This window comes from Zootoca vivipara, chromosome 14, assembly GCF_965207765.1.
Source record: "Zootoca vivipara chromosome 14, rZooViv2.hap1.1, whole genome shotgun sequence".
In the NCBI taxonomy this organism is placed as follows: Eukaryota; Metazoa; Chordata; class Lepidosauria; order Squamata; family Lacertidae; genus Zootoca; species Zootoca vivipara.
This window is the reverse complement of record NC_142597.1, coordinates 8,319,287-8,332,528: the sequence shown is the minus strand read 5'-3', so window position 1 is coordinate 8,332,528 and position 13,242 is coordinate 8,319,287. Positions and strand designations below refer to the sequence as shown.

General features: G+C 44.1%; 2 long non-coding RNA genes across 3 annotated transcripts; one reads left to right on the top strand and one right to left on the bottom strand.

Moving 5' to 3' along the window:
- Positions 1-1,443: 1,443 nt before the first annotated feature.
- On the bottom strand, positions 1,444-13,186 carry LOC148683478 (uncharacterized). Of its 2 annotated transcripts, none has more exons than XR_015947046.1 (4): positions 13,111-13,186; positions 11,887-12,182; positions 3,539-3,684; positions 1,444-2,216 (listed from the first exon to the last, which is right to left on the bottom strand). It is a non-coding gene; the product is annotated as an uncharacterized LOC148683478 (long non-coding RNA). The 2 variants fall into 2 exon arrangements; XR_015947045.1 differs by lacking the exon at positions 13,111-13,186 and adding an exon at positions 4,876-5,013 and having other exon boundaries at positions 1,445-2,216.
- LOC148683479 (uncharacterized) lies at positions 8,427-10,806 on the top strand. The gene is made up of 2 exons (XR_015947044.1): positions 8,427-8,549; positions 10,542-10,806. It is a non-coding gene; the product is annotated as an uncharacterized LOC148683479 (long non-coding RNA).
- Positions 13,187-13,242: the final 56 nt, after the last annotated feature.

Sequence of the window (13,242 nt, the reverse complement as noted above, 5' to 3'; positions counted from 1 at the left end):
CCCCACCCCACAGGAATTTGAATGCAAAGTCACTGGGGCTCCTTGGGCCAAGACTCAGTTTTCCCTTTCAGAATGAGGCCGCCTCTCTTTGCCGCCATATTGTTACCAGCTGGTTCTCCTCCTCCCAACTGCTGTTGCCTATTGGCTGGCCACAGGAGAGCCCCTCCCTCTTGCTGCCGTCAGTCACCCACTCTGGGACAGAGGAAAATGGCAAGGATTTAATCAGATACAGTACTAGCAAATTCAGGTGGTGCAACTAAAGTCTATTTGGCTTCCCTCCCCAAAATCGGACATGTTGCAGTAAATAAGGAAAAGCACTGGGAAGTGCTGGCTAGTGCTAGCTTGATGCAACACCCTGTGACTTCCCCACAAACAGCTCACAAGGTCTAACCTCCCCCAAAATTTTGTGTCAGCTAATTAAAGGTAAATGTTCAATAATGGTCTGGAAGTGACCCACGTGGGAATGCAAAGGAGCAGTAGAAGCAAACTGCTGCTGAAATTTCACAGCCAAGAAACGTGTTTGCAGTTCTCCCTCTGGCTTTGCCCCGGGAGACTGGATGAGGCCTGGCAGTTAATATCCTGTGAAACATGATTTCTCATTTCTGCCTTTCAACTTTGTGAGGCCGCAACACCTATGAGGTATTTTGTGTGTTACAAAACCTTGATTTCTCTCCCCCCACCCCCTTTTTAAAACCAGGTGTTTCCTTTCTGTGCCAGGTCCCAAAGCTGCAGGTACATACACTGCAGAAACAGGCGAGCTTCCTAGATCACATTTAGGAATGAACTGCTTTGCCTAATCAGACTTTTCTTCGATACCTATTTAAATGGCAGCTGACATATGCCTTTGCCCGATCTATAGAGGATAGTTCTACTCCACCTTTCAACGTGTCGGGGGGGGGGGGAATCCCAAGGTAGGATGTAATATTTTAAAGTACAGTGATAAACACAATTCTTAAACTTAAATGCAACAACACAGGCTGCATAAACACCATATATTTAAAGCACTTTACATCCCCCCAGAGAATCCTGGGAACTGTAGTTTGTTAAGACTGCTTGGAGCATATGGCTTTGACCTCCTCCCATCTTCTTTCCTTATTGTTTTGCTGCTAGAGTCAATTCAAGGTACTGGTAGTCCACGGTGGCTGTGTGTGGACTGTGGTTCAGAGGACAACCCTCTATTTGAAGATCTGCAAGAGCATCATCCTCTGTTTGAAGAGCTGTGTGTGCATGTCTGGTTTAAAGAAATGGAAGAAAGGAGAGTACATGGCCTTTGAAGTTGCCCATCAGCACTTAGTGTCTGGACCACAGACTGAGCAGGCTTATAGGTCACAGTTTTCCCTAGTAAGGTGAGGTGTATTTAGTAGTAGTGATAATACTTATATCCCACCTTTTCCCCCAGGCCAGGACTCAAAGGCAGCTTACACTAATGAAAGAAACACAGATAAATCAAATCAAATCTTTATTGCGTTAGCATACAGCCATAGCAAAATAAAACAATACAAAAATGCCAGAGACAAGCAACGAAACATAATTCAAGGCGGTAAAAATATAAAATATAAAAAGCTGAAAACATAGGAAAGATAATAGTTAAAAAGCTATTAAACTATAATAGAATTTAAAAATAGAAAAAACAAATCTAAGATATCAAGAGTAAAAACAGCATAGCAACTTTTACATACACAGACACAACAACAACAACAACAACAACAACAGTCACTTTCCCCGAGCCTGTCAGAATAAAACAGTCTTCAAATGCTGACAGAAGGACAAGGAGGGAGCCAGTCTCGCTTCTCTAAGGAGGAAGTTCCAAAATCTGGGAGCAACCACCAAGAAAGCCCTGTCCCACATCCCCACCAACCGTGCCTTTGAGGGTGGTGGGACTGAGAGAAGAACCTCCCCTGAAGATCTCAGAGCCCAGGCAGGGTCATATAGGAAAATACAGTCCTTCATATGTATTTCTGTTCAACTTATGGTTATCATTTCCAAATTTTCATCCATACCTATACATTTGCTTATGCCGGTTTTATGCAAATCTGGGACCAGGATCTCTCCAGGACCACCTTTCCCATATGAACTTGTCAAAGTTTGCAGATCTGACTCAGGCTTTTGTTCCAACAAACTTTTGATCCATATTTTTAATCTGTAGTCTTCAATCCATAATGTGCCTGGCGTGCTCTGGTCCATGGGGTCACGAAGAGTCGGACACGACTAAACGACTAAACAACAACAATAATCCTCACTATTGCAAATGCCATCCTGACATTGCTTCTCCTCCATTACTCTCCTGCAACTAGAATTCTGCTTGCACCTCATCCTTTTTTAAAAATTCTTGGGTAGATCATGAAGAGTTGATGGGCAGGGCCTGTGCATGCCAAAGGCAGCATGAGGAATAGTCCCCACCGTGGATCCACCATAGATTAGCATCACAGGCTGATGGTTCAGGGGGGTAAACCAGGCACAATCAGAATGCTTGAAACAAAATAAAAAAATTCCTTCCAGTAGCACCTTAGAGACCAACTAAGTTTGTCATTGGTATGAGCTTTTGTGTGCATGCACACTTCCTACTCACCTGTAATCAGAATCATTTCGTACCTACCTGTAATCAGAATGCTCGTTATGGGCAATATTCCAGGGGAATTTGGAGCTATTGTGTGTAGATGAAATATCACCCTATTGAGAACTGGCATGAGGAGTTCATCTAAGCCAGGCATCCCCAAACTTCGGCCCTTCAGATATTCTGGACTACAATTCCCATCTTCCCCGACCACTGGTCCTGTTAGCTAGGGATCATGGGAGTTGTAGGCCAAAACATCTGGAGGGCCGCAGTTTGGGGATGCCTGATCTAAGCTAAGATTCAATGGAGGCATGCTTTGATAGATTACATTGGAATATCCTAACCATCTGTAGCTGAAGTCTGATCCTTTCCACTCTGAGATGTTGTTCACACATTGCTATCCAGACGAAGTGCCATTTCTTCCCCATTACGCTACAGGGGAAAGCCAGTGGCCATTGCAGCGTAGCATGATTGTAAACATTGTATTGCAGTAGTTGTGGGGAAGGAGCCTCTGACATTGATTGGCTGAACTGGCATTTGCAGTTCAAATTATGTGAGGGAGAGGCAGAGGCCCCATAGCAATGACATACATTTGCTCAATTAAATGTACACTCACTCCCTTATTTTGTAAAAACAAAAAAACCAGACTTTTTTTTTAAAAAAAACAAACAAACATTGCAAAACTGCTCCATGAATGGAAGAGTATACTTTCAGGACGTCACCAAAGCAAGCCAATCAGTGCTGTGCATTGTCAGCTTCTACAGCAATATGGTATAATCGACTTAAAATCTAAATTAAAATTTAACCATGGGCGGAATGTTGCTCATCTGAACAGAACATCCTGTGCCATTTCATCCAGCTCTCCTTATTAATTGCAATGGTAATATACAATACAGTACCGGTACCTACTTCATAATCCCACAATGAAAGTACAATAAGACCTGTCCTTCTACCTTAAAATAATACAGGACAGCTGTTACCAACCTGGTGCTCTTTGAATGTTGCCAGACTCCATCTCCCACCATCTCCCCAATGGCCAATGCAACATCTGGAGGGCCACCAGGTTGCGGAAAACTGTTATTAGATGTGCATGTCATATCAGGCACTTTCCTGGGAAGAAGCATTCCCTCCTGTGTGAGAGAGTGAAACACATATGCCTCTTCTAAAATGATGTGCCTGCTGTTTATAAAATTCATTAGCATTTTGACATTATGCCCAATGACTTTACAGTCAACGAGAGACTGTTTTAGTTTGTATCTAAGGACAGACTTGCTGGATCAGGCCACTGGCCCATCTAGTCCAGCATCCTGTTCTCACAGTGGGCAATCAGATGCCTACCAATAGCCTGCAAGCAGGAGCTGAGCACAAGAGCTCCTTAACTGATTAAAGGTTTCAGCCACACTATAAAGCTGGATTATGGAGTGCAAGCGGTGCAGCAGAATGCTCAAATGATCTTAAAGCAGGAACTAACTGTTACAAACAGAGCAATCCTACGCATGAGTTCAGAGGGGCCTACTTCCAAGGAAGTGTGTACAGTATAGGGTTTGCAACCTACCCAAGTGATTTGTTTATTTATGGAGCCAGCTGAGTGCTTGCAGGAAGTGTGTTTTGGAAACTTAATTTTCTTTCCACTCCCTTTCCTGTGATTGGATCGTCCATCCATCCCTTCGCCCTTCTCACGGTCAACAACACTCCTTTAAGTTACTCCTCTGTATCGGGTTATTTTCCAGCTCTAATCCCCACTGTCATTTCATCAGGTTTTGCCTGAAGCTTCTCCTTTGGATCCTAATCCCACCTGTCAGCATTATCTCTTTGATCTGGGTGTTCTGGTTTAGGGCCTCTCCCTGCTTAGGACACCTGCATGGCTATGGGCTCCCTCTCCAGCTTTCTCCCTCCTTTAACTGGCTTGCCATCTGCTTGTTTTGTAACCCTCCAACCTGGGCAACCGCTCCTCCCAAGTAGAGATGAGAACCTGTGAGCTTCAATCACTAACAGTCAGCATAGCCAGTCATTAGGAGTGACAGGAGCTTCTGACTTTAACTCACAAAATTTTAGAGTTGGAAGTGACCCCAAGGGTCATCTAGGCCAGGAGTCAGCAAATGTTTTCAGCAGGGGGGCAGTCCACTGTCCCTCATACCTTATGGGGGGCTGGACTATATTTTTTTGGGGGGGGGGGAAATGAACGAATTTCTATGCCCCACAAATAACCCAGAGATGCATTTTAAATAAAAGGACACATTCTACTCATGTAAAAACATGCTGATTCCCGGATTTAGAAGGAGATTGGGCCAGATCCGACCCCTGGGCCTTAGTTTGCCTACCCATGATGGAATCTCAGCTAAATCATCCATGACAGATGACCATCCAACCTCTCCTTAAAAACCTCCAAGGAAGGAGAGTCCACCACCTTCTGAGAGAGTTTGTTCCACTGTTGAACCTTCAGAAAGTTCTTCCGGGTGCTAACTCAAAATAATAATAATAATAATAATAATAATAATAATAATAATAATAATAACAACAACAACAATAACAACAACAACAACAACAACAATAATAATAATAATAATAAATACCCCGCCCTCCCCAGTCAAAACCGGGCTCAGGGCGGCTCACACCAATAAAATTACAATAAAACATAAAAAGCAATTAAAATACAGGTTAAAATACAATATTAAAATTTAAAATGCAGCCTCATTTTAAGTAGTCCATAAATCCAAGCCATGAGGGAGGAAAACACAGGGGTCAGACTAAGTCCAACCCAAAAGCCAGGCGGAACAGCTCTGTCTTGCAGGCCCTGCGGAAAGATGACAAATCCCACAGGGCCCTGGTCTCCTGGGAAAGAGCGTTCCACCAAGTTGGGGCCAATATTGAAAAGGCCCTGGCCCTAGTAGAGGCCAATATTGCCACCTTATGGCTTGGGATCTCCAGAGTATTGTTGCTTGTGGACCTTAAGGTCCTCCGCGGGGCATACCAGGAGAGGCGGTCCCGTAGGTACGAGGGTCTCCCTCTTCCATGTGACAGCCCTTGAGTCTCGCAGGCAGCAGGGGCATGAGTGACTGCTGCCACAGAGGGAGCAAGAGGCGAAAGGGCTTCTCCTCCCCTCTCTGGTGGCAGTAGTGGCGGCTGTTCAATGGCGTCTCTTTCCCTCGCTCCCGCTGGGCTGGTTCTCTCCTTCAAATGCCAGAAAGCAACCCAATGAGGACTGGGCATGCTCAGTAGCCATAGTATGCTGACCGACTGGGTGTGGGTAACGGAATGCAATGTCCTGGAAAAGGGTATGGCTGGCTGAAACGTCGTGCATTTCGTTGTGGTGAGCCCCACTTACAATACGTGCTAAGAATAAAATCCAACGCTCCCTCCCTGTTTTCTGAAAAGGCCTTTAATTTCCTGTCTCATGCCACATTTCAGTTCCAATGAGTTTGGGTGAAATTGCTGGAAGGAGGAGACGAGGCGCTCCTAATCTTCCCTAATAGCCATACCTAATAATTATTAAATATGTTATTTGTAAAGCGCCTTGAAGATGAAATACTTTATAGAAGCGTGATTACTATTTACAGGCATGCTTAGCCTGATCAAATGGAGTTGAAAGGTGTTTCTTCTGACAGGAAGGGAAGTCTCAAGAGGGCTTCTTTTTATATGCCTTTCTTCTTCTTAACATATTTCAAAAATGTTTTGGGGGAGAATGTTTATGGGCAAATGGCAACTTTCCATAAAATCAAAGGGAAGCAGGCACTTAGAATACCTTAGAGGCTTTTTGGAGGGGGTGCAAATAAAATTAAAAATGACAGCATCTACCTGCCTCCTCCCCCCTTATCAGCATAATCTATCTCTTCCATACATGAGCCAACTTAAAAAACTATTTGCTTTGCAAGAACTTTTTCTACACAAAGCTTTTGTGCGCACACCAAACCTTTAAAGTGTGTTCCAAGCAAATGCTGCCCCCCAAAGAACACTGGGAACTGTACTTCAGCCCCATCACAGAGCTACAATTCCCAGCATCCTTAGGAAACTAGAGTTCCCAGGATTCCTAGTGGCGGTGATGAAAATGTGCTTCAAAGGTATAGCAGGTACCCAGCCTGAGCTGTAGCATTTGTTATTAGCATTTCCAAACAAAATGCAAAGTAAAAAAGGTAAAGGGACCCCTGACCATAAGGTCCAGTCATGACCGACTCTGGGGTTGCGCGCTCATATCGCATTATTGGCCGAGGGAGCCAGCGTAGAGCTTCCAGGTCATGTGGCCAGCATGACAAAGCTGCTTCTGGCGAACCAGAGCAGCACACGGAAATGCCGTTTACCTTCCCGCTGTAGCGGTCCCTATCTATCTACTTGCACTTTGATGTGCTTTCGAACTGCTAGGTTGGCAGGAGCTGGGACCGAGCAATGGGAGCACACCCCATCGCAGGGATTTGAACCGCCGACCTTCTGATTGGCAAGCCCTAGGCTCTGTGGTTTAACCCACAGCGCCACCAGCGTCCCCAAAATGCAAAGTATAAAAACCTAAACAAGAATGTAAGAAGGGACGGGTTAGATCAGACCTATGATCCATCCACCATCTTTTCTGGATGCTACTTAGATGCCTTCAGGAATCCCCTAAGCACAGCAGAAGCTAGTCAGAGTGCGCACACACAGTTGCTCCAGAGAAATTGCACTTCAGTGGCATCCTGCCTCAAAACTTGGGCATTCATGGCTTGTTTTGCTAGATGACATCTCCCCACTGAAAGTGGGGCAAGCATTGCATTAGAATCACTTCCTATGTCAGCGTTTCTTTATGAATTAAGTCTATTCTCCACTTTCTGAGCAACAGGTCCTAAAAAGCAATTTACTTTTTAAAATATGATAGCGTCCTCTTAACCTTTCCCCCCTCTGGTGCTTGAAAAGCAAATAGTTCTGCTCCAAACATGGACTCATTCCAGTTTAGATTAATCCCTCTACAAAAGAAGCTGATTCGTTACCGTTCTGTTCATAGCTAACTTTAAATTCATCTAAATACGAGTGGCAAATCCAGAGAGTTCTCTGTGAAGAAGGATTCATTGCTAAACTACTCTGAGAATTGGGAATAGGAGCCCCCTAACAACTCTCAGCACCTCTGACAAACTACAGCTTCCAGAATACTCTGGGGGAAGCCATGGCTATATAAAGTGGCATGGTAAATGCTTTAAATGCATAGTGTGAATTTGGCCGTGGTCTAGCACTCCAGTCAGTGGCTGCTTCAGTTTTTCCTTTGTGAATGTGATATAAGAACACAGCATTCCCTCCGAGGGGAGAATGTTGCATTAAGCCTGGAGTTTCTTTACAGTCTGCACCTTGTTCTGCTGAAGAGGCAAGTGTCTATTCCATTTCAGCTGAAACTGAAAAGTGGCTAGGCTCTTCAGCATGCAGCGGAGACCTTAAATAAACACTTTGGGTCTTCAGCATTTCCCTTCTCCCTCCTATTATTTTCGCTGTGGTCCCAAGAACGCCCTGAAAGTTCATCCAGGAGTTGGACCCTGTTTCAGAACTTCCTTGTCCCTTAGTGCATGTGCTATTAAAGTTATTAACAGCTAATGACCCACAGCTTCTCATCAACTCTGCCTCCATGAGCTCATACCAGTCTAAATAGAGGTAACCTTAAACTGAAAAGAGATTGGGGGGGGGGGGGTATCACCACTATTTATGACTGTCAAGCGGTGATTAATGACCAACCAGCTCAAAATTGCCTTTAATGCCAGCTCAGTATTGTTGCTTGTGGCAGTTAATGAGGTTAGACAGACTTTTTACACGGCACTTTAGCAATGGGTTGCAGGGTGGGGACATGTCCCCTGCAGAGCTTAACACAGCCACCAGATTCCCTGGGCAAAAAGTTAAGAACCTTTGATTTCCCCTTTAAGACAATAGACAGAGAAACCAAGCAACTGCCAAGGGCAGTGCCTGTCCACCTGTTTGAATCCATTTTTTTCCAGCCACACCCCTCCCACACCTTTGTCGCTGGAGCTTGGAGGAAAGGTACCAAGGAAAGGTAAAGAAATAAAATATTGCACCTCTATGCATCAATGTGGGGGCGGGGGGGCAGGGGGAAGTTGCTTTCTGGCCCTCCCTCTGCAGACAGGCTGGAGTCAATAGTGTTAATGAGAATATTTCAAAGACCTTTGAACTTGTCTCGGTTTGTTGGCTCGTAAAAAGTACAGAGTGATTTTTCACTGGCTCCAAAACAGCAAGGTGTGTCTTGGGAGGGGGTAAAAAAAAAAAGTTATTGAAGTGCTGGAAGAGTTGCCTCGGGTGCTGATATGCTACCAGGACAACTTAAAGTTATTGCTACTGGTATATAAAGCCCTGAATAGCTGGAGACCAGGTTACCTCCGGGAACACCTTACCTAGTATAACCCTGGCAGGTCACATAAATCTGCAGGAGAAACATTCTTGGTTGGTGTTGGGTGATGTGATCTGTGATCTTGCCCTTTTTTTGTTTCTTTAGCTTGCAAACCGCCTTGTGTATAGCAATGTGGAGAGGTGGTGTACAAATTAAAAGTGGAATGAAATTATTTCTATTAATTATTATTGTTTATTAAATTTGTATTCCGCCTTCATCCAAAGGGCATGGGAAGAGCATGCAGCATAAAAACACAAAATGAGACCACAAAATACATAACAAAAACAGAACAGTAAGCCCTCCTCTCACAAGCACATTTAAAAGGCCATAGATTGATTAATCAGCCAAAGGCCTGATTATAGAGGAATGTTTTCACCTGGCACCTAAAGATATCCACAAATGGGGAGCCGCTGCAGAAAAAGCCCGTTCTCGTGCCCCCACCCTCTGGACCTTTTATGGAGAGGGCACACAAAGAGGCACCTCAGATGACGCTCGCAGGGTCCGGATTGGTTCAAATGAAAAGTTATCATTGATTGCGTTTATTAATTCCTCCCGTGAGGCATCTCAAAGCAATATAAGCTATAATGAAAACAAGTATAAAATAGTTGAACACACACACACACACACACACACACCCTACTTTTCCCCCTGATGGGTCTTGAGGCAGCTACACAGAATCATAGAATTGTAGAGTTGGAAGGGGATTCGAGGGCCATCTAGTCCAACCCCCTGCAATGCTGGAATCTCAGCTAAAGCACCCGTGAAATATGGCCATCCACCCAACCTCTGCTTAAAAATCTCCAAGTAAGGCGAGTCCACCACTTTCTGAAGGAGACTGTTCCACTGTTGAGCAGCTCTTAGAGTCAGAAAGTGCAGGAGAAAACAAGTCTTATGTCTTCATACCTTGACTGTTTTGTTGTTATTGTTGATGATGTTTGACCTATTTGTGTAAAGTGAAACTACACAAGTACAGCAGGCTTCCTGCTGCTGGTGTTTGCCCTCCAACATATGGATGGCATCAAGTATGGGGCAGAGGAATGTGTGGCCATTGCAATGAATCGACTTAAGTAACAATGCAATCCTACTCTCTAGGTCAGGGGTCAGCAAACTTTTTTCTCAGGGGGCCGGTCCACTGCCCTCAGACCTTGTGGGGGGCCGGACTATATTTTGGGGAAAAAATTGAACAAATTCCTATGCCCCACAAATAACCAGAGATGCATTTTAAATAAAAGGACACATTCTACTTATGTAAAAACACGCTAATTCCTGGACCGTCCGCGGGCCAGATTGAGAAGGCGATTGGGCCACCTCTGGCCCCCGGGCCTTAGTTTGGGGACCACTGCTCTAGGTCTCTACTTAAGTAACAATGCAATCCTACTCTCTAGGTCTCTACTGGGTGCTTATTTTGCATTGTTTTTGCTTTGTCTTGTTTAAATATGCCTCTTGTTTTTTGAATTTTAAACCTTTTCCTTTTTTGCTGATTTTAATGTACATTGAGACGCTTGTGTGGCACGTGAATAAAAAATGATAGTGCCCCGAGATAAGTATCAGGAGATGGCACGGCAGCTCAGCTAATGTCTCCTTGTAGATTTCTTTTATTTCTGGAGTTATTACTAATAATATTTACCTTTGCACCACCAGGTCACATCTTGAAGCTGTTAACCATGGATCAGCAGACAGGTTCTGATCTACAGGAGGCCGAAGTCAGTCTCAGCCATGAGCAAGGATTTTTGTTGTTGTTGTTGTTGTTCAAAACCCCTGTTTTCTCCTTCCATTATAGAAATGTGTTTCGTCTTAGCTCAGAGCAATTTCTTAGCTTACAGTTATTAAAACACAAAGGGGCTGAGCCAAGCTCTGTGATTTATGAAACACGTGCTAGATTCATTTAAAACCTTAAAAGATTTAATACATTTTATTGAGGCTTTAAATCTGGGCAAGTATTAAAAAACTTAATGCAGGGCGTATTTCATTCCAGACACCTTTTTTAACACTTATTTTGGAGCTGTAAAATTTGGATTGACAAATATTGCAGATATTTCATTACTCATTTTTATAAATCGCCACAGAATTCTTCTGACAGGTTTGTTGCATGTGTGTGTGTCTAAAGTACACACACATACATACTCAATGAGATTTATATTGTCTAAATATAAAATTATTCTCTTTTATTGACATTTTATAGGTCTTTTTTTCTGTGTTTCTTTATAGTTCCTTCAGCAGCCACACATACACACACAAGACACAATATATTTCTGCATGATCTTACACTCTTATTATTGCTCCTCCATTTGACCAAGCATAGAAAACATATTTTTATTCGTTTTTAATAATCTACAGATTTTTATTTTTTAAAAAAAATTTAGCCATGAAAGAAAAGAGGCTAGGAATTTCTGCCAAAGTCTTCCTATGACACCGCACCTCTGTAGTGACCTCAGATTTGTATCTGTATTAAGATGAGAGGCTCCCTGAGTCACTTACACAATGCATTCCCCGCCTGCGAAGTTACACATGGAGATTTGCACAGATCTGAAATCTAACGGTTTTCACCCCATTCATTAGCACAGAATCACATGCTGAATATTCTCTGTCCTAAGGAACAGATCCCAAAAGGTAACTCAGATTTCAAGGGATGATGAGGCATGCATCTAAGGGGGTGTGTTATTTAAAAGTGAGTACCAGGTATACCCATTTTCTATTTGTAACATTTTTAGCTCACCTCTTCTTTTAAGATCAGAACAGCGTACATGGTCCTTTTTCTTGCCCTCTGTGATCCAATAACCCTGGAATGTAGGGTAGGAGGAGGGATGGTGATTTAGCTTTGTGGCTAGATGGGGATTGGAAGCAGATCTTGGAAGTCAAAGACTCAAACCACTACACCACTCTAGCTCTGGAGAAAATAAAAACTGTACTGGCTACTTTCAAAGAAGTGATATACAAGGATGCTAGCACTGCATTGTTATCACCTGGTAGTTTTTCTCCAACTCACCCTTTCTCCTCTGCTCTCTACGCTCCCGTGAGTTACCTTGCTCCATTGCAGACAAATACCTTTCTCCCTGGCCAATAGACACTTGCACTGATGGGCTTCTCACAGGGCCGGCTCTAGGTAGACCCCCGGTGGCGCAGGGCACCATGGCGCCGGCCCGCCAGGAGGGCGCCGCGAGCTGCGCCCGCCCGCCCACCGCGCTGGGAAACGGGGCGGCGGGGGGCGCCGGAGGGATCTGTTGCTCCACGGCGCCAGGGGCGCTTAAGACGGCCCTGGCTTCTCAAACAGGATTACCTGTCCTACAAAAGAAGGAATAAACGCAACAGGAATAAATGCCTTTGGCACCTGCAGCAGGCGTGTGGTCTGTTCGTCCTGTGGAAGGATGAGAAATTAAAGCTAGATAAACCACTCTACGTCCATCTTTCACGTCTACAGTTACCACAAGCCAAGAAACTTCCAGTGGCTTTCCAGCGGTTCTCGAAGGATGTGGGGCAGGAAAGGATGGCAAGTGTGGAGGGAAGATTCAAGGACAATCAATATTGTATTTGGGGAATGATTCATTATTCTTATTTAGCTGCATTGTTTTATACTTTCTGGGTGTCCCCATGGTCATATTATAAAGTAGTTGTGCTTTATCTTATAAACCAAGTGTTGCTAGTTGTTTTCGTTTGTTTTCCAATGTATTTCTTATTAATTAAAAAAATTGGTGTGGCATGAGCAAATTTTTATTCTGAAAGTGTGGCCTAGAGGAAAAACAGTTTGAGAACCACTGGCTTAGTTGAAATATGATCCTCCAAACTAGCGCTTCGAGAGCCCTTTGAGATTAGAAATGAGCTGTAGGTTCAACATATCCCTCCCTATTCCCCTCCCGCAAATGATTTCACTTACAGTTTGTAGTGTCCCCATATTTTTACGTGGTGACTGACACTTCTCCTATATAATTCCAAGCTGAAGTAGTCAGAACTTCCACTGCCTGGGTATCTTGTCAGAGATTTCCGACAAAAACCTGCTGACATTTATTTATTTTAAATGTGTTTTATTTTCAGTAGCAGATGAAACATGTCGCTGCATTTATATTCAGATTCCAGTACATTACTTTTGCATTTGCATCTGGGTGTTGGCACTGGCAAAATTTTAAGGAAATCCCCCCCGCCCCCCGTGTGAAGCGCTTCCTCTTTTTAGAAAGCGGCCGCCCTTCTTCTCCCTGACTCTGCTCTGAAATCTTACCGCTAATCCTCACTGCCTCGCCCTCTCCGCACCAGCCTTGCCCACCTGGCGCCTCGGACTACAACTCCCATCAGCCTTAGCCAGCTGCTGAGCCCCAAGAGACGCTCTGCGAAAGCGAAACGAAACCTGGCA